At 40.4% G+C, this 22,474-nt stretch overlaps 1 pseudogene; it reads right to left on the reverse strand.

The window, feature by feature from the left end:
• Window positions 1-2,022: 2,022 nt before the first annotated feature.
• Window positions 2,023-22,474, reverse strand: part of LOC127687916 (RNA-binding protein EWS-like) — a 41,673-nt pseudogene continuing 21,221 nt past the window's right edge.

The following is a 22,474-nucleotide window of genomic DNA, read 5'->3' on the forward strand; positions in this document are numbered from 1 at the left end:
CATGGAACTTGAGTTGAAGTAGATAGAGATGAATTTGCCCTGTTTTCCTTGACAAAGGATGTGAGTGCATGGTATGTGTTTGGTGAAGAATGAAAATGGGCAGGTCCTTAAGTAGGAAATCAGATGGATAATTGTCAGATAAGGATAACTGTCAGGTAGAAGACAGATGTGAATGGCAGAGATGGAAGAAGGGAGCTGCCCAGCCAACCTACATCTTATTTCCTCCTTGTGCAGCCTGCCAATCTATTGTGAAGCCCTGCCACAGCCTTCAGTGTAAGACTTCAATTAAAAAAAAATAGCAAAAGGCTTAACCCCGAGCCAACCAAATACTTTCACGGACAGCAGTCCTGGGATCGATCTTTGGAACCCTGCACATTTTCAGAAAGGAGTTATATGAGATCAACAAGGTAAGGGCAGCTTTGTCTTGGTAACTGTGATGTTTGACAGTCAGATTATCCCCGAGTGCTTAAATGCCACTGAAGCTACAAGTATACTCTTCCTACTGTCTCAAAAATCATTAAAGTGTCAGGAGATATCCCACACACATATACACAAGTAGTCTGAAGTATAACACTATTTACACTGTAGTTATGATCCCTTCTAATGCTTTTTTTTGAAAAAAATAATCACAATAAGGAATATCCTAAAAGGTAAATATAACCTAGATTTGGAATATGATAGGAAAAATGATCACACTATCCAACAAATATATTGCCCACCTCCCAGATATTCATAAACTCTACAGAATCATTTTCATTTGAGGAACCAAGAACTGTGTGTCATAACTTGTGACTGAACTTTGTTTCTTAGAACTGTGACACTTTCCTACCCTTTTCCCCAGCTAGATTTGGCCATTCAATTTGTTCTTGCTAATGCTTAAGTATACTGAAATTGTGAATATTATTTCAGAAGCCCTTTCATACTCTTTTACCTTTTCTATGGCTTAGCTGAAATAGAAAAGGTGACATTAAGAGTCTTTACAAACTAAGTCTCCTTGGGTCTCAGGACCGGAAAAACTGAAGGAGAGAGGATGACTCAGCAATTTGTTTTCTGAACAGGAGTGCTCCAAGAGCCATTAACTTCACATGTATCCACTGCTTTATGTCCTTTGGGGTTTTTGTCTTTGTAGTTTCAGTGTTACCCAATGTACTGGCTGGTTTTGTGTGTCAAATGGACACAAGCTGAAGTTATAACAGAGAAACGAGCCTCCCTTGAGGAAATGCCTCCATGAGATCCAGCTGTAAGGCATTTTCTCACTTAGGGATCAAGGGTGGAAGGGACCATCCTTGTGGGTAGTGCCATCCTGGGCTGGTAGTCTGGATTCTGTAGGAAATCAAGCTGAGCAAGCCAGTAAGCAGCATCCCTCCATGGCTTCTTTATCCACTCCTGCCTCCAAGTTCCTACCCTGTGTGAGTTCCAGTCCTGACTTCCTTTGGTGATGAACAGCAATATGGAATTGTAAGCTGAATAAGCCCTTTCCTCCCCAACTTGCTTTGTGCAAGAAAAGAAACCCTGACTAAGACACCCAATGTTTCTCCACTAGGGAAAACCTATCCCTCAGTGGTTATTTTACAGCTCGAGATACAAATAGTCACAACTGGGTAGAGACACTTGAACACATTTGGTATATAAACTCAGAGACTTGAAACATCCTACAATGTGAAGGAATTCTTCCACCCACACAGATAAGAAATTACTTTACTAAAATATTGAGGTCTTCCACAACTAGACATTATTAAGACTTAATAAACACACGTTAATTAACTTAATGCATTATACATCATTGGAAAAAGTGCTAAATTACATTTACAGAAAGTAGCCTTATTAAGGATGTCTATGTATTTGTGAACTGTATCCAAACTGAGATAAACTTTTTTTTTTCTATTTAACTTGTTTTAATGTTTCTTCACAAATGGTGAAAATACTATACTTCAGAGAAGGAATAATCATAATGTTGCCAACATCATCAATATGGAATTATAAATTTAAAACACTTTCTGGTTTAAAAAATAAATCTGGTTGTCAATGAAGCTCTGCAGGTCTCTGGTAGGGCCGGTCTCTGTGTTCCTGATAGTGATTGCCTTTATCCATTCTCCCAGGTCCTCCGCATCTGCCTCTTCTTCCTCCCATCTGTTCCACTAAAGGTCCGGGAAGCCCCCAGGACCACCTCCTATTTCCCCATCAAAGCCACCTCGGTCCATGACACGGCCACCTTAGAAACTTCTGCTATCTCCACCTCTGCCCCCTCTGAACATTCCTCCAGGACCGCCACGGCCCATGAGTCCACCTTTTCCTCCTCAAATGCCATCAGGACCACCTTGGCCACGATCACCACCCAGTGGTGGAAAGAGTGGCAGGAGGAAACCCTCGGGCTTAGGGGTCTTACACTGCTTGCATTCTGTTTTCCAAGCAAAGTTCTGGTGTCCACAGCCCAGTCTGGGACATTGCCAGTCTCCCGCTAGGTGCTGGACGTTTCCTCTTCCAGAGGGTTTCCCTCTGGAGTCTTGGGGGCCTCTTGGAGGGAAGCCTCCTCTGCCTCCTCCATGGCTTCCCATGCAACCCATGGGTCCTCCAGGACCTCCTGGGCCCTCAGGACCTCCATGAAGTGGTGGTGGTATCCCTCTGCCCTCACGAGGCTTCTTTCAGGAAGAGAAACTTTAAGCTTGCGTCTTTGAAAATCTTTCCGATCAAACCATTCCACCGGCAGTCTTGGCAGTTGGTGGATCTTCATAGAACACCGTGGCATCACCTTTAGGCTTTTCTGTCTCCTATGGTAGTTATGGATCATGGGCTGTCCAGTTCGCTTGTTCATCTTGACAGCCCAACACTGCTTAGAGCAGGAGACCAGATCATCCAGGGTCACCTTGCCATGTAATTCTTGCATATATATTGCACTGTTGTCAGAGTCTTCATTAAGGTCTATGTGAAGGCCTAGATCAAGGTCTGGTCCTTCATTCATGTGTCCCCTAGACTTATTGAAGCCACCTTGCTCTCCAGCACCTATACCACCATGTGTTCCTCCCTGACCACCTCTGCTCATGTCTCCGTGATCAAATGCTCCTCTTCCCCTGCCTGGTTATCAGGGCCACTCAAGCTCTGGTTCTCTCCTGGTCGAGAAAATCCTCCAGACTCCTGCCTATAAACACCCGTGCTAGTGGGGTGGTCCTGTTAAAATGAACTCTGCTGCCCATAGCTACTGCTCTGTGGTTATATTGACTTGGAGCCTGGCTGTAGGATCCAGTCTGAGGGGGGTAGCTAGTGGGAGGCTGCTGCCTATAGCTGCTTTGCTGACCATAGCTACTCTGCTGTTCATAGCTGCTTGGTTACCCACAGCTGTTCTGCTCTCATAGGAACTAGTCGGCTGCAGAGAGGAGAAGCTGGTAGGAGGGTAAGATGGAGGTGCCACAGTGACTGGCTGCACTAGGTAGCTCCCAGGTACCTGGGGTTAATTGTAGTTACTCTGTCCATAGCCTAGGCTGGGTTGGTTATAACCCCCTATGCTGGACTGAGGTTGACTAGTCTCAGCAGGCTTGCTACCATCCTAGGTCTTGTAGATGTGATGGCTGCTGGCTGCTAGCTGGTGGCCATAGGCTAGGTAAGCAGACTGGGTACCATAAGCAGACTAATCTGTGTAAGAGGCCTGTGTTGTGGTGAATTTAGCAGTAGTGGTGTCATAAGCACCACTGTCATATCCTTGGACAGGCTGGCTGTATGTACAACAGGGGCGCAATTGTACTGGTATAACCAGTGTGAGGCTGTCCTTAAGAAGTCACATATGGGGGACCTCGTCTGCCACCACATGGTTACTTAGCTTGAAAAAGAGGCAAAGAAAATCTGAAGGGCTGTCCAGGCCCAGTCAGTGCCACCATGCTCTGGGCCTCACGGGGTGGGATCCTGAGGCCAGAGAATGTAGGTGCATCTGGTCGAGCAGAGGGGTCTGGGAAGCAGGGACAGGATTTGGAGACATAATCAGCCATGGATGAGAAATACTAGGAGAGAACTAGGAGTGAGATAGAAAGAGAAACAGACAGAGGCAGAGAGATTGAGAGGAACACACACACACACACACATACACACGCACACATGGGGGACTGGGGGAGCTCTGTTGGTGGAGTTCTTGCCTATATTGAATAAGGGCCCTGGGTTCAATCCCCAGCACTTCATACATTAAGTGGTGTTCTATACCAGTAATCCCATCATTTGTGAGGTGGAGGCTTGCAGATCTGAATATCAAGGTCATCTTTAGCTATATATTAACTTAGCGATTAGATATTAAAAGACATTTTAAAGTGTGTGTGTGTGTGTGCGTGTGTGTTGTTTACATGATTCTGAGACTTAGGGTCTCTTGGAGTTGGGGTTGCAGGCAGTTGCGAGCTACCTGATGAGAATACTAAGAACTGAACTGGAGTCCTCTGGAAGAACAGCTGAGGTGTCTATCTTTCTGGCCCCAGCAGATAGGATTGTTCAACATGGAGAAACCATTGGTGAGGCTGGGGAATTCCTGGCCTACAGCCTCCACCCTTCCCTGGTATTATCCCCTGCCCTAGTTCCTTGGGAACAATACAGCTGATTTCACCTCAGCACAGCTCCACCCGGAGACCAACAGAAAACTGCGACTGAAAGCAGACAACCGGCCGAGAAGAAGATCTAATGAACTCTCAGCCATTTGGGGGGCAGGGTGGTTTTTCCTAAGATTATAAATATTGGCTTAATGATAGTAAAGTCGGTCTCTATGGGCAACTGTCCTCTTGACTCATTTCTCTTTCGCCCCCTTCCCGTTAACCTCAGAATTCTCTTCCAGGTAACCCGGTTCGTATGTGGCCGCTGGCGGTCAACATCCGCCAACCACTGTGGGTTCTTAAGGTGTAGCTCAGCTCCTCAGCCTTGGTGGTAGACGCCTGTACCCACCGAGGCATCTCCCCAGCCTCACCAATGGTTTCTCCATTTTCTCTTCCTCCTTCTCATTCTCTCAATGTCCATCTCGAGATAAACTATTTCTCAAGTGCACACAAAACAGTTAACCCCATAGTGTATGTTAGGACATATAAAGTGTATTATTTTTAAAAATAAAAATAAAAATTTGATATTATAACAGTTCCTTTAATACATAACAAAATAGATATCCCAACCAAAACTTCAGTCATGGATAGTCTGGACTGAGACTACATTGGACCACATAGAATTTTGTCGGGATTGCTCTTCATAAAAAGGCTAATAAAATAATTGAACTTTGTTCATTTTCATTATCTGTATGACGCTATTTGTTTTCCACTGGCAGTACTGTGAATCAAGTTTAGATCTTCCCACATGCTACACAAAAGCTGCACCATATCTATATCCAGGGCCTGTATGAAGTTATCTTTAATGCTATTCTGAATTAATTATAATAGTTTCTTTTAAATAGGGCAAAAATGATATGTCTCTGGGAAATTTAATGAGGTATTAAAATTAAATTATATCTAATTACAGTTTAATTATATGAACATTAAAATAAAAGTTCAATCAAGTCAAGAGTTTTTAAAATGTATATTTTATACAGCTAAGTTCTTTTTCATAATTGCATAAGGTATACATCAAGAGTAAACAATATTTTTCCTGAAACTAGGTTTGTAACATGGGACACATTCTTACCACTTGTAATAATATCTATAATTGTCCAATCAAAGTGTATTCATTATTTCATTCAACGTAATTGGATTCTACCTTGATGAAATGAAAATAAATAGTTAAATAACTCTTATGGTTTCTAGCAATAAGTGAGAAATTTGATATCTTTGGGTGAAATTTTAGTAAAGTGATACATATTGCTTCAAGTATGAAGCACAAGATGTAGATGAATATATGTGTGTCAGGAGCACAGTGGAGCTGCATAGATCCTGAGCAAACTGAACAGGGCATCACACTAGATGCTGGAGTCTGTCTTGGATTGTTGCTCCTGGATAAGGAATAGAGTGTCTTCCTGTCTGTGTGGCAAACATAAAAAAATAGGTGACTACTTGCTTTTATTTTCACTTGCCATTGTCTTGGCTGTCACTTGAATACACACACACACACACTCACTATCACTAAATATACATATGATTTGAGGACAAACATTCTATGTCAAGTATCTTAAGACATGAACTTTCTTCTTTCATCTTATTTTGAGCCCTCAGCTTATTTGCGCTGGAGTTACAAGCAGCCATCAGCCAACTGAGTGGGTCTTCGTAGCCAAATTCTGGTTCTCTGCAAGGGCACGCAGTATGTGTTTTTCACCACTGACCATTTATTTCTCTGGTCCCTTTGTGCCCTCAGCTTGGTGTGGTGTTTTGTATTAGAAAATTATCTGTGGATATATTTGTTGTACAAAGCGAAGAAAACAATTTCTTTCACCATCTTTCTAACATATAAGACATTCTACTAAGCTTTCAGCAACTTAGTTTAGAAAAATAAAATAGAAATAATGGATGCTATTTTAGGAAACATGAAGATTAATTTGACATGAACACAAATCTTTGTTAATCATTGGTATTAGAAAAGGTATCAAGTTGTTAAATATTTAAATTCTTTCCATAAATATTAAATGAAGTTCAAGGAAAGCTACAATACTTGGCTATTTAACTAAATGTAAAACTTACCTTAATTTGTCTTATTTAGTTTATGACTTCAAATGAAACTCCAATAACTCATAAAGGTGATACTACCTAGATAAAAAATGTTTGTGAGTAGTATGGACCAGATGTGTGAATATCTATAAATCAATTTGTGTAAATATTTAATCAAAGTCATTAAAATATATCCTCTATGGTGTGAGACCTTAAATTCTAGAGAAGTTTTGACTATTATTGTCTCTCTCTCTCTCTGTCTCTGTATGTCTCCCTGTATGATTCTCTCTGTCTCTGTATGCCTTTATGTCTCTCTGTCTCCATCTCTGTCTCTGTCTCTGTCTCTGTGTGTGTGTGTGGGGGGGTGTTTAATATGTGTGAGTTGTCATACATGTAGGCCATAGGCTGATGTCAGGATGCCTTCCTTCCTCAATTGCTTTTCTAACTCATGTTTTCACAGTGTCTCTTGCTGAAATTGGGACTCATTACTTCAGCTAGTGTGATCAACGCCATTATTACTATTTACCATTAATACTATTATTACTTCAGCCATGTGATCAACACCTTCTGTGATCCCTGTCTATGGTTCCCAAGTGTTGACATACAGAAGTTGTAACATTGGTGTTGGAAATTCAGGTTCATGTCTTTATATTTTATGGTTGTAAGCCTAGCCTTTAATGGCTGAGCCATCTCTCCAGCCCAGTTTATGTCTTTATATTTGCACATTAGCCATCTTGTAAATAAATAAAATTCTACCGTTCAATATTGAATACCTTTCCTGAGATTGTTTTAGACATCCTTTCATATTGTAGGCATTTTATTACTTTCAGCCAATAAACTTTGACCTAGCTTCTTTGCAATGTGCAGTTTAAGTATATATTTAAATGATTTTCAAATTCAGCTGCAGAAAATCTTCTTAATGTAATTAGAATATATATAAACATAGCTTTACCTCTGTAGCTATTAGATAGCATCTTCAGTTCTTCTATATCAGACCTGTACATATTTGGATACATGACATATGTAGTTAGCATTTTTCTCTGTTCAGACATCCTAAGAAAATTCCTTATGGGTAAAACTAATTTTGGCATTTTTTTTGTCTTACTTTATTCAAACAATGGTTAAGAGTAAATTAAAATACTGGAGAAAAACTCTTATAGGAAAATATCTGTTAATATTTATTTATAATATTTAATTAATATATAAACTATATCAATCTTCATAAAAATTAAAATTACAAATCTTAACACTGAAAATTAAAAAAATTATAAAGCTCAGCACAACTAAATGTCACTTTATAATATTAGAAAAATAGTGCTTTAATTTCTGTTCACAGGAACCCATGTGGAAGAAGGAAAGAACAATTGCCCACAGCTTGTTCTCTGAGCTCCACTCACTTTAGTGACATATATATGGTGACATACATAAGCATGTGTATGCAAATGGACACAATAAATAAATTACTGTGTGTTATGTGTAGTCTTATGTATGTGCATTTATGTACATTTTGAATATATATATATATATATATATATATATATATATATATATATATATATATATATGAAATTAAATACAAAAAGTAACTTCTAAACCAAATGAAGATCTCTTATGGTTAGCTAATAGAAATTTCTTTCTTTTTTTTTTTTACTTTTCTTTTTTTTTAATTTATTGATATATTTATTTACATTTCAAATGATTTCCCCTTTTCTGGACCCCCACTCCCCGAAAGTCGATCAGTCCCCTTCCCTCCCCCTGTTTTCCCACCCAACCCTTCCCACTTCCCTGTTCTGATTTTGTTCTATACTGCTTGACTGAGTCTTTCCAGAACAAGGGGACACTCCTCCGTTCTTCTTGTACCTCATTTGATGTGTGGATTATGTTTTGGGTATTCCAGTTTTCTAGGTTAATATCCATTTATTAGTGAGTGCATACCATGATTCATCTTTTGAGTCTGGGTTGCCTCACTTAGTATGATGTTCTCCAGCTCCATCCATTTGCCTAAGAATTTCATGAATTCATTGTTTCTAATGGCTGAATAGTACTCCATTGTGTAGATATACCACATTTTTTGCATCCACTCTCCTGTTGAGGGATACCTGGGTTCTTTCCAACTTCTGGCAATTATAAATAGGGCTGCTATGAACATAGTAGAACATGTATCTTTATTACATGCTGGGGAATCTTTTGGGTATATGCCCAGGAGTGGTATAGCAGGATCTTCTGGAAGTGAGGTGCCCAGTTTTTGGAGGAACCGCCAGACTGATTTCCAGAGTGGTTGTACCAATTCGCAACCCCACCAGCAGTGGAGGAGTGTTCCTCTTTCTTCACATCCTTGCCAACACCTGCTGTCTCCTGAGTTTTTAATCTTAGCCATTCTGACTGGTGTAAGGTGAAATCTCAGGGTTGTTTTGATTTGCATTTCCCTAATGACTAATGAAGTTGAGCATTTTTTAAGATGCTTCTCTGCCATCCGAAATTCTTCAGGTGAGAATTCTTTGTTTAACTCTGTACCCCATTTTTTAATAGGGTTGTTTGGTTTTCTGGAGTCTAACTTCTTGAGTTCTTTATATATATTGGATATTAGCCCTCTATCTGATGTAGGATTGGTGAAGATCTTTTCCCAATTTGTTGGTTGCCGATCTGTCCTTTTGATGGTGTCCTTTGCCTTACAGAAACGTTGTAATTTTATGAGGTTCCGTTTGTCAATTCTTGATCTTAGAGAATATGCTACTGGTGTTCTGTTCAGAAACTTTCTCCCTGTACCGATGTCCTCAAGGGTCTTCCCCAGTTTCTTTTCTATTAACTTCAGAGTGTCTGGCTTTATGTGGAGGTCCTTGATCCATTTGGAGTTGAGCTTAGTACAAGGAGACAAGGATGGATCAATTCGCATTCTTCTGCATGCTGACTTCCAGTTGAACCAGCACCATTTGTTGAAAAGGCTATCTTTTTTCCATTGTATGTTTTCAGCCCCTTTGTCGAAGATCAAGTGGCCATAGGTGTGTGGGTTCATTTCTGGATCTTCAATCCTGTTCCATTGATCTGCCTGCCTGTCACTGTACCAATACCATGCAGTTTTTAACACTATTGCTCTGTAGTATTGCTTGAGGTCAGGGATACTGATTCCCCCAGATTTTCTTTTGTTGCTGAGAATAGTTTTAGCTATCCTGGGTTTTTTGTTATTCCAGATGAATTTGATAATTGCTCTTTCTAACTCTGTGAAGAATTGAGTTGGGATTTTGTTGGGTATTGCATTGAATCTGTATATTGCTTTTGGCAAAATGGCCATTTTAACTATATTGATCCTGCCGATCCATGAGCATGGGAGGTTTTCCCATTTTTTGAGGTCTTCTTCCATTTCCTTTTTCAGAGTCTTGAAGTTCTTGTCATACAGATCTTTCACATGTTTGGTAAGAGTCACCCCAAGATATTTTATACTGTTTGTGGCTATTGTGAAAGGGGTCATTTCCATAATTTTTTTCTCAGCCTGCTTATCCTTTGAGTATAGGAGGGCCACTGATTTGCTTGAGTTGATTTTATAACCTGCCACTTTGCTGAAATTTCTATATTAATCATCCTTGAAAATGGTTAATTGGAACTATATATGTAAGAATAAATGTTAAGTTCTTAACGCCTCTATAAATGAAGGCACACAGAGGAGTTGATATGCTGAAGCCAGATTTTGGCACAGAATATCCTGGGGCTGACTCAGTGATAAAGAATGTGCACTGGTCTTGAAGGAGACATGAGTTCAGTTTCCAGTACCTACAACTGTGGCTCACAACTTCCCAGCTCTAGGGAATCTGACATTTTTTAGACACCTGCATGTATTCATGCACGTACACACATCCCCATTCACCAGGGTATACATAATTAAAAATAAAAAAACCTTTGTCAGACACAGTGTCCAAGGCCTTTAATCCTAGTTCTTGAGAGCAGACATAGGCAAATGTCTATGCATTTGAGGCCACTCATTGCTGGTTTCTAGCCACTCCAGTTTATATAATAAATATCTCCTTTCACTCTCACCCTCTGTCTTTTACACCATACACACACACACACACACACACACACACACACACACACACACCACTGTACTTCCCACTGGGCAAGTTAAATAAGACAATCAGTAAAAAGATTTTTTTGCAAGGTATCACAAAAGAATGAATGTGTTTATTAATGGTAGGCTATCAACTTTAATGTGTCTAGACTGAGCTATGACATATATGGTGTATGAAACATAACATTTACAGGGCAGTAGACAGTTGTTGGTGTTCAGTACTGTGATTTTGCAGCAATTTTGGAATATGGTTCACAGTCTCCTAGTCACTGCTACTGAGCTGCCATTCCACAAGGTCATAGAAAGTCTAAATAACTTCCTTTTCTAGATCTTTCATGCAAAGATGATTCAAGCAAATAAACCAACCTATTAAACTTTTAATTTAGATGTGAGGGGTAATGACTTATTGAAGTAGAAATTCAACCAAGCGTTTGCATCACTTTTAATACATTATAACAGTATCATCTAAAATATTTACTGAACATCCATTTGAGAGTTTTTAAAGACTCTTTTTTAAAAAAATATTTATTTTATGTATATAAGTACACTAATGCTGTCTTCAGACCCACCAGAAGTGCGTATCAGATTCCATTACAGATGGTTGTGAGCCACCGTGTGGTTGCTGGGAATTGAAATCAGGACCTCTAGAAGAGCAGACAGTGCTCTTAACTGCCGAGCCATATCTCCAGCCAGAGAGTATCTTTTTTAAATATATAAAATATAGAGCACCATGAAAGTATTTTGTAAAATGTAGCACCTTTGTTGCTGTTTTGATTAAATCTTGGACGCCAATATGCCAAGTTCATCATGGCCTTGGTAGGGACAGAATGACATGGTTCCTGCCCCTGGGGCAGGGCCAGCAGGCATGGGCCACCATGAGTATGGATGGCCACTGTGGGAATAGACTTGCTTGCATAACAATGTACATGTTTTTACATTCTTCAGAGGAATGTCCTCCTAGTTAATATTAATGACTCCATGATAACCAGAGATGGCATGATTCGGAAGACAAAGGTATGACTAATATCTGAGCAAAATGATAAACTCTGTTACCTTCAGGACAGCCCATAAGGCTGTGGAAAAAGAACTCTAAAAACATGAGTTTGAAAATATATAATTTCACAACAAATCAAAAATACAAGAATGAACTATGAATTGTAAAAGGAGTTACAGATCTAAAGGAACAGAGGCAGCTATGCTGTGAGCTAGCTTGTCAGAAAGATAGAAAGACAGGCAAATAGCAAAGCAGACCATCATGAAGTTCCTATGTTCAAGGTCAGCCTGGGACAGAACAAATTTAGTTCCAGGCATAGTCAGAATGGTGATTCCAGGGCAGGGTCCCACCCAATTATCTTATTGTCTATGCTTTCTTTTGCTGTCTTTGTCATAAGAGGCTAATGTCATAGAATGCTGATTCCTGGGATGCCTGGGATGGTCAAGTGGGAACCTGGAATAAGCAACTTAATTGATGTGTAATTAAAAACCTGAGATTTTAGTTTGCATGAGATGAGCTAGCAAAAAGTGATAGCAGTTCTTTTTGAGAATTTTTTTCCAGGGATAGTTAAGCTGTCTGAAGATCTCTAGAAAGCAAACACAGCTCTTCAAGATTATTTTCTAACAGGACTTCTGATCTTAGTTGGAAAAATCCATGGAGAACAACCATAACCCTATTAGAATTGTTCATACACAAAGAGGACCTCATGAAACTGCAAAGCTTCTGTAAGGCAAAGGACACTATCAATAGGACAAAATGGCAACCTACAGCTTGGGAAAATATCTGATACATTAACCCTGTATCAGATAGAAAGCTAATATCCAAAATCTATGAAGAACTCAAGAAGTTAGACTCCAAAAAAAAAAACAAATAATCCAATTAAAAATGGGGTACAGAGATAAACAGAGAATTCTCATCAGAGCAATCTCGAATGGCTGAGAAGCACTTAAAGAAGCATTAGTCATCAGGAACATGGAAATCAAATGCCATCAAAAACTTACGCCAATCAAAAACTCAAGTGATAGCACATGCTGGCGAGGATGTGGAGAAAGAGGAATGTGCTTCCATTGCTGGTGGGATAGCAAGCTGGTAAAACCACTCTAAAAATCAATCTGGAGGTTTCTCAGGAAATTGGGAATAGTTCTACCTGAAGGCCCAGCTATACCACTTTTGGGTATATACACAAAAGCTCTACTATACCATAAGGACACATGCTCCACTATATTCACAGCAGGCTTATTTATAATAACAAGAAGCTGGAAGCAACCCAGATGTCTCTCAACCAAAGAATGGATACAGCAAATATGGCACATTTATACAATGGAATACTATTCAGCTACTAACACCTAGGACATCATGAATTTTTCAGGCAGCTGCAGTTCTTCTTGACAAGAACAATTCTAGGTCAGATATTTTAACTGTGGGTTGGTAACCCTGTCCCCACCCCCACTTGAAGTCCTGTCTGTCTACTAGAGGTGGACTCTTCAAGTTCCTTCTCTCCAGTGTTGGGCATTTGGGTTAAGGTCACCTTCACTGAGTCCTGAGAGTCTCTCACCCCCTAGACCTCTGGTACTTTCTAGAAGAACTGCAGCGACAAAGATGGGGAAAATACTGAGGGAAAGGCAGTCTAATTTAGGATCTATCTCATGGGGCCAAGGGTAGAACCAAGTCTGACACTATTACTGAAGCTATGATGTGCTTACAGACAGGAGCTTGGAAAATAAATTTTAGTTTCATTGAAATGATGCATTAAGGACCGGAGAGAAGGCTCTTTTAAAGGACTCAGGTTCAGTACTACCATCCAGATCAGGCAGCTTACCATAGTCTATGTCGAATTCTAAGAAGTCGAACACCTTCTGTGGTCTCCATACAGCATTAAAATGTTGCACATATATACACGTGTACACATGTATACATACATATAAAGGTTAAATTAAAAAATACAAATGCTGCACAGTTTGACATGTAACTTGAAGTTGGAGGATGGATAAACCAAGAGGATGCTTAGCTTTAAGAAACACATCCATGCTACTCTTTGCCTTTGATTGTCAGCTGCATTTAGACTGTAGGTGGCAATTTATCCACCACAACTGGTGATGCACATGATCCCACTTCCAGCACCCATACTGATTAAATTATCCTCAAAGAATGTATGGACCCAGAATGATAAATTTCCAGTATGCCTATAGCAGTGTCAAAGTTATCAATAGCATTCCATTTCACATTGAAAAGTGATCTGACTTGTTCAAAAGTATTATGTGATCAATATACAAATTATATTGTGTTTCTGTCCATTATTTAGTCTTGAAGTATGGAGGGAGGATCATAATAACATATTCTCGTTTTTTTTCCTGCTGTGTTCCGGAGTTTCAAGTAACAATTCCTTTTTAAGAAGTTTGATGTTGAAGTTTTGTTTTCTCCTAACATCATGCCAATGACAAAATTTCTACAATAGTCATAAATAATACTTAATATGGCAACAGCACCTGGTTTTTGCCTCAGGACAACAAGCCAGTCAATTGTTTAGAAGCAGTAAAGATGGATTTTGCAATAGTGATATGGCTTAATCCTCCAGTTATATGAATTAAAAATGACACAACATTATCCTTTAGGCTTTTACACAGAATTTAGTGTTCTGTTTGGAAAAGGAAATAAAGGGCTCTATTACTGTCTGTTGCTCATAGCACTGTCGTAAAGTGCACTTTAGTACCATATTTTTATGTACATAACTGCAAGAGTGAAATAAGGTAATAGAAGATAAGGTTTTGAGTTTTTTAAAATGAAGCAAAAGGGGAAATGTTCATCAAAAACATAAATATACGGATCGGGCGGCGGCGGCGGCGGCAGCAGCGGCAGCAGTGGCTGCTCCAGCTGAAGGGCCATCAGCAGTGGAACCAAGGCGTCACAGGGACCAGTTAGGCCCTGCGCCCACGACCACTGACCTTCGCTGACCAGCCGGACAGCAAGCAGCTGCAGTTGTGCGGCGCCTTTCCTGCACGGAGGCCACTTCAGAACTCGGCCTCCCACCAGTCAGGAGAGGAGGATCCATCTTGGTTCCGTACTCCAGGAATCGGACAGACTGAGGTACACAAACATAATCCGAGGCCAACACCGCGGTGGTCTGAGCCCGACGGGCGTTGGCCTGCACCCAGGCCCTGGGCGGGTCGGGGGGCCATCGGGGTGCCAACCCAACCAGGAGGTTTTTTGCCCAGGCCTGCGAGCGCGCCGCCGCCATTTTGCCTGCAGGACAACAGAGAGCTCAGGCGGGCAGACCTGTAACAGGCATAGCCTAAGGCTAACAAAGCGGGGGTCCAGGCCCCAAAAGGCACAGGACTGACCCCAAGAACTGGGCGGCTTGGTGGGCCATCTGTGAGTCAACCCGCCCAGGTGATTGTTAGCAAAGCAGACTCTCCCGGCGCTTTCAGGGAGCGCGGGCGCACACGCCCGCCATCCTAGTCACCTGGCAAACCCAATTAACAGTTAAAGCCGTAGGGGAACTTTGCTCGGACCTTGGCCTCCCAGGCTTTTGCCTGGACTCAGGGACTGGGCGGCCAGGCTACCCTTGTGTGCGATAGCCCGGTTGGCAGATCGGCTGCCCAGCGGAGTGAGCGGAACTCAGGGGAGGTCACAGTAGCATACACCGTCGGCACTCCCTGGGAGTGCACACGGGCTCAATCTGCTCCACAGACACAATCTGGGGCAAGGCCTCAGGCAGAAGCCCTTAGCTCTACTCTCTCCGCTTCCGGATCCAGATCAGTCTGGGCGGCAGCATTACATCTCCAAGTCCTGCAAGTGGCTAGCTGGGCTTCCGGGAGGCCAGCTGGGAGAAGTCAGTGTGCTCCAGTGAATCCAGCGGGCCCCAGCGGGAGCCTTCGGGTGCCTGCTTTGGGATCTGAACAGCCTGGGCAGCAGCACACTGTCTACAAGCAGTGCAGGAGGTAAGCTGTGCACCAGAGGCCAACTGGGAAGGGGCAGCTTGCACTGGTGAGTCCAGCACTGACAAGATAAACTAACACCAGTGAGATCTAGATGGCAAAAGGCAAACGCAGGAACGTCACTAACAGAAATCAAGGCAATATGGCAACATCTGAACCCAATTCTCCTCTACCAACATGTCCTGGATACCCCATCACACCAGTAAAACAAGATTTGGATTTAAAATCACTGGTCATGATGCTGGTACAGGAACACATGAAGGTCATACATAAAGAAATTCAGGAGACAATGGATCAAAAGGTAGAAGCCCTTGCAAGGGAAACACAAAAATCATTGAAAGAAATCCAGGAGAATACAAAAGCCAACAAGGAGGAAATGCAAAAAACACTTAAAGAAATACAGGAGAACTTTGCTCAACAGGCTGAGGTCATGAAAGACGAAACACAAAAATCTCTTAAAGAAATACAGGAGAACTTTGGTCAACAGGCTGAGCTCATGAAAGAGAAAACACAAAAATCTCTTAAAGAATTACAGGAAAACACAAACATGCAAGTGAAGGAGCTAAGCAAAACCATCCAGGATCTAAAATCAGAAGTAGAAACAACTAAGAAAACTCAAAGGGAGACAACTTTGGAGATAGAAAGCCTTGGGAAGAAATCAGGGGACAGAGATACAAATATCAACAACAGAATACAAGAGATAGAAGAAAGAATCTCAGATGCTGAAGATTCCATAGAAACCATGGACTCAACAGTTAAAGAAAATGCAAAATGCAAAAAGCTTGTAACCCAAAATATCCAGGAAATCCAGGACACAATGAGAAGACCAAACCTAAGGATTATAGGCATAGAGGAGAGTGAAGATTTACAACTTAAAGGGCCAGCAAATATCTTCAATAAAATTATGGAAGAAAACTTCCCTAACCTAAAGAGAGAGATGCCCATGAATATACAAGAAGCCTACAGAACTCCAAACAGACTGGACCAGAACAGAAATACTTCCCGTCACATAATAATCAAAACACCAAATGTTCTAAACAAAGAAAGAATACTAAAGGCAGTAAGAGAAAAAGGCCAAGTAACATATAAAGGAAGACCTATCAGAATCACAGCAGACTTTTCACCTGAGACTATGAAGGCTAGAAGGTCCTGGGCAGATCTCATGCAGACTCTAAGAGAACACAAATGCCAACCAAAACTACTATATCCAGCAAAACTCTCAATCACCATAGATGGAGAAACTAAGATATTTCATGACAAAACCAAGTTTACCCAATATCTATCCACAAACCCGGCCCTAAAAAGGATAATAGGAGGACAACACCAATACAAGGAGGGAAACTTCACCCTGGAAAAAGCAAGATAGTAACCTTTCATCAAACCCAAAAGAAGTTAAGCATTCAAATTTAAAAAATAACGTCAAAAATGATAGGAAGTAACAATCACTATTCCTTAATATCTCTTAACATCAATGGACTTAATGCCCCAATAAAAAGACACAGACTAACTGAATGGATACGTAAACAGGACCCTACATTTTGCTGCTTACAGGAAACACACCTCAGGGTCAAAGACAAACACTACCTTAGAGTAAAAGGATGGAAGACAATTTTACAAGCAAATGGTCTCAGGAAACAAGCTGGAGTAGCCATTTTAATATCAGATAAAATTGACTTTCAACCCAAAGTCATCAAAAGAGACCCTGAGGGACACTTCTTGCTGGTCAAAGGAAAAATACAAAAAGAAGAACTGACAATCCTGAACATCTATGCCCCAAATGTAAGGGCACCCTCTTTTGTAAAAGAAACTTTATTAAAACTAAAAGCACACATTACACCTAACACAATAATTGTGGGTGACTTCAACACTGCACTTTCCTCAATGGACCGATCAGGAAAACAGAAACTAAACAGGGACACAATGAAACTAATTGAAGCTTTGGACCAATTAGATTTAACAGATATATATAGAACATTCTATCCTAAAACAAAAGAATATACCTTTTTCTCAGCACCTCATGGTACCTTCTCCAAAATCGACCATATAATTGGTCACAAGACAGACCTCAACAAATATAAGAAGATCGAACTAATCCCATGCCTCCTATCTGATCACTATGGAGTAAAAGTGGTCTTCAATAGCAACAGAAACAACAGAAAGCCCACATACACGTGGAAACTGAACAATACTCTACTCAATGATACCTTGGTCAAGGAAGAAATAAAGAAAGAAATTAAAGACTTTTTAGAACACAATGAAAATGAAAACACAACATACCCAAATCTATGGGACACAATGAAAGCAGTGCTAAGAGGAAAACTCATAGCCCTGAGTGCCTCCAAAAAGAAAATGGAGAGAGCATACATTACCAGCTTAATGACACACCTGAAAGCCCTGGAACAAAAAGAAGCTATTTCGCCCAGGAGGAGTAGAAGGCAGGAAATCATATCATCAAACTCAGGGCCGAAATCAATCAAGTAGAAACAAAGAGAACCATACAAAAAATCAACAATACCAGGAGCTGGTTCTTTGAGAAAATCAACAAGATAGATAAACCCTTAGCCAGAATGACCAAAGGGCACAGAGAAAGTATCCAAATTAACAAACTTAGAAATGAAAAGGGAGATATAACAACGGAAACTGAGGAAATCCAAAAAATCATCAGATCCTACTACAAGAGCCTATACTCAACACAACTGGAGAATCTGGAGGAAATGGACAATTTCCTTGACAGATACCAAATACCAAAATTAAATCAGGACCAACTAGACCATCTAAACAGTCCCATAATGCCTAAAGAAATAGAAGGAGTCATAGAAAGTCTTCCAACCAAAAAAAGCACAGGACCAGATGGCTTCAGTGCAGAATTCTACCAGACCTTCAAAGAAGAGTTAACACCAATACTCTTCAAACTATTCCACAAAATAGAAACAGAAGGAACACTACCCAATTCCTTCTACGAAGCCACAATTACGCTGATACCAAAGCCACACAAAGATCCAACAAAGAAAGAGAACTTCAGACCAATTTCCCTTATGAACATCGATGCAAAAATACTCAATAAAATTCTTGCCAACCGAATCCAAGAACACATCAAAACGATCATCCACCATGATCAAGTAGGCTTTATCCCAGGAATGCAGGGTTGGTTCAATATACGGAAATCCATCAATACAATCCACTACATAAACAAACTCAAAGAACAAAACCACATGGTCATTTCATTGGATGCTGAAAAAGCATTTGACAAAATTCAGCATCCCTTCATGCTTAAAGTCTTGGAGAGAACAGGAATTCAAGGCCCATACCTAAACATAGTAAAAGCAATATACAGCAAACCGGTAGCCAGCATCAAACTAAATGGAGAGAAACTTGAAGCAATCCCACTGAAATCAGGGACCAGACAAGGCTGCCCCCTTTCTCCTTATCTTTTCAATATTGTACTTGAGGTACTAGCTCGGGCAATTCGACAACATAAGGAGGTCAAAGGGATACAAATTGGAAAGGAAGAAGTCAAACTATCATTATTTGCAGACGACATGATCGTCTACCTAAGTGACCCAAAGAACTCCACTAGAGAGCTCCTACAGCTGATAAACAACTTCAGCAAAGTGGCAGGTTATAAAGTCAACTCAAGCAAATCAGTGGCCTTCCTATACTCAAAGGATAAGCAGGCTGAGAAAGAAATTAGGGAAATGACCCCCTTCACAATAGCCACAAACAGTATAAAGTATCTTGGGGTGACTCTTACCAAACATGTGAAAGATCTGTATGACAAGAACTTCAAGACTCTGAAGAAGGAAATGGAAGAAGACCTCAAAAAATGGGAAAACCTCCCATGCTCATGGATCGGCAGAATCAATATAGTTAAAATGGCCATTTTGCCTAAAGCACTATACAGATTCAATGCAATACCCATCAAAATCCCAACTCAATTCTTCACAGAGCTAGAAAGAGCAATTATCAAATTCATCTGGAACAACAAAAAACCCAGGATAGCTAAAACTATTCTCAGCAACAAAAGGAAATCTGGGGGAATCAGTATCCCTGACCTCAAGCAATACTACAGAGCAATAGTGTTAAAAACTGCATGGTATTGGTACAGTGACAGACAGGAGGATCAATGGAACAGGATTGAAGATCCAGAAATGAACCCACACACCTATGGCCACTTGATCCTCGACAAAGAGGCTGAAAACATCCAATGGAAAAAAGATAGCCTTTTCAACAAATGGTGCTGGTTCAACTGGAGGTCAGCATGCAGAAGAATGCGAATTGATCCATCCTTGTCTCCTTGTACTAAGCTCAAATCCAAATGGATCAAGGACCTCCACATAAAGCCAGACACTCTGAAGCTAATAGAAAAAAAACTGGGGAAGACCCTTGAGGACATCGGTACAGGGAGAAAGTTTCTGAACAGAACACCAATAGCGTATGCTCTAAGAGCAAGAATTGACAAATGGGACCTCATAAAATTACAAAGTTTCTGTAAGGCAAAGGACACCATCAAGAGGACAAATCGGCAACCAACAAATTGGGAAAAGATCTTCACCAATCCTACATCAGATAGAGGGCTAATATCCAATATATATAAAGAACTCAAGAAGTTAGACTCCAGAAAACCAAACAACCCTATTAAAAAATGGGGTACAGAGTTAAACAAAGAATTCTCACCTGAAGAACTTCGGATGGCGGAGAAGCATCTTAAAAAATGCTCAACTTCATTAGTCATTAGGGAAATGCAAATCAAAACAACCCTAAGATTTCATCTTACACCAGTCAGAATGGCTAAGATTAAAAATTCAGGAGACAGCAGGTGTTGGAGAGGGTGTGGAGAAAGAGGAACACTCCTCCACTGCTGGTGGGGTTGCAAATTGGTACAACCACTCTGGAAATCAGTCTGGCGGTTCCTCCAAAAACTGGGCACCTTACTTCCAGAAGATCCTGCTATACCACTCCTGGGCATATACCCAGAAGACTCCCCACCATGTAATAAGGATACATGTTCTACTATGTTCATAGCAGCCCTATTTATAATTGCCAGATGCTGGAAAGAACCCAGGTATCCCTCAACAGAAGAGTGGATGCAAAAAATGTGGTATATCTACACAATGGAGTACTATTCAGCCATTAGAAACAATGAATTCATGAAATTCTTAGGCAAATGGATGGAGCTAGAGAATATCATACTAAGTGAGGTAACCCAGACTCAAAAGGTGAATCATGGTATGCACTCACTAATAAGTGGATATTAACCTAGAAAACTGGAATACCCAAAACATAATCCACACATCAAATGAGGTACAAGAAGAAAGGAGGAGTGGCCCCTGGTTCTGGAAAGACTCAGTGAAACAGTATTCAGCAAAACCAGAACGGGGAAGTGGGAAGGGGTGGGTGGGAGGACAGGGGAAGAGAAGGGGGCTTGCGGGACTTTCGGGGAGTGGGGGGGCTAGAAAAGGGGAAATCATTTGAAATGTAAATAAATTATATCGAATAATAATAATAATAAAAAAAAAGCAAAAAACAAAAAAAAAACATAAATATACACAGTATATGAGATAAATAAGATTATATAAGAACAATATGCAAATATACATGTTTACCATAATGTTTTGTATGTGCATATCATTCCATCATTATAAACCTATTTAGTTGTATTGTTTTTCACAGTCTTATTATGGAAAACTAAAAGAAAAGAGGTGTTTTGTAAAATATCACACCTTTCAGATATGATTCAGATTAGATCAAGCAACCATTTGACTCCAAGAAGCTTTGTTCTTTTCTAAAAATTATCTAATATTCATACATGACTGTAATGGGTTTGGATTAAATCCACACTCCATTCTACCTCCCATGAGTCCTTTTCATATCATTCTACCACTTTTTTCATTTGCTCTATTATTATTAAATAAAGCAGTCTCTTTTTCTCAGCAGCTATCAAATTGGTTCTGAGATAGAGGTGAACTTCATCAGCTCTTTCCCAACTCATGTTGGGATTTTGAGAGGCTTGGTCTTCTTCAGGTAGTCCCAGCACTATAAGATCATATGTGTAACTGCATGATTGAATCTAGGAACTGATGTTTTGCTACAGACAGCTAATCTCTCTGGCTCTTAACGTCTTTCCGATCATGTCTCTGTAATGATCCTTGAGCCTTGAGGGGATGGAATGTGATATAGATGTTCCATCTAGAGCTGAGTACTCCATAGCCTTTTATTCTTTGAACGTTGAACAGTCGTGGGTCTCCATATTAATCACTATGTCTCCATATTAATCACCACTTCTCATTTAGGTTTGAGAGATACACTAAGTTATGGTTATAAAGATATGTCCATTTAGCAGAATAATGGTATATTTTACTAGAGGTCTGATGACATAGCTAGCCAAGAATGTTTTGATTCAGTTCATTGTACCAACCATGGTTTCATTTTACGGGGTTGGCTTTTTATCAGAATGGTTACTCTCCTAACTTTCATGCCAATATTTCAGGAACTCATAAGCCAGTAATTATAGTGTTTCCAGCTGGGTAAAACTGCTGATGACCTTTTACCCCTGGTAGCATCTGTAGAATCTTTCATCAACATGAAATCTAGACAATAAGGATGAAGCTTTCAAGTTAGGACCAGTTTGATTTCTCTGTCTTCTTTGATGTAGATATGTCTTATTTCTAGCAATAGAATCTCACTATCAAGAAGAATCATTGTTATATATCATCAAACAACTGATACAGGGCAAAAGGGAGTTGTTGAGAGCAATTGATACCTCTCATCTGAGTTGTGAATATATGAAGAGTTAAGGTGCTGGATGACTCATCAGCCCCCAGAACCACTCCAAGCCAATGGCTTCTGGGCCCTTTGCCTTCTCAATCTGAAGAATGAAATTCATAATACACACATACATAAT

Source organism: Apodemus sylvaticus, chromosome 6 (assembly GCF_947179515.1).
Source record: "Apodemus sylvaticus chromosome 6, mApoSyl1.1, whole genome shotgun sequence".
Lineage (NCBI taxonomy): Eukaryota > Metazoa > Chordata > Mammalia > Rodentia > Muridae > Apodemus > Apodemus sylvaticus.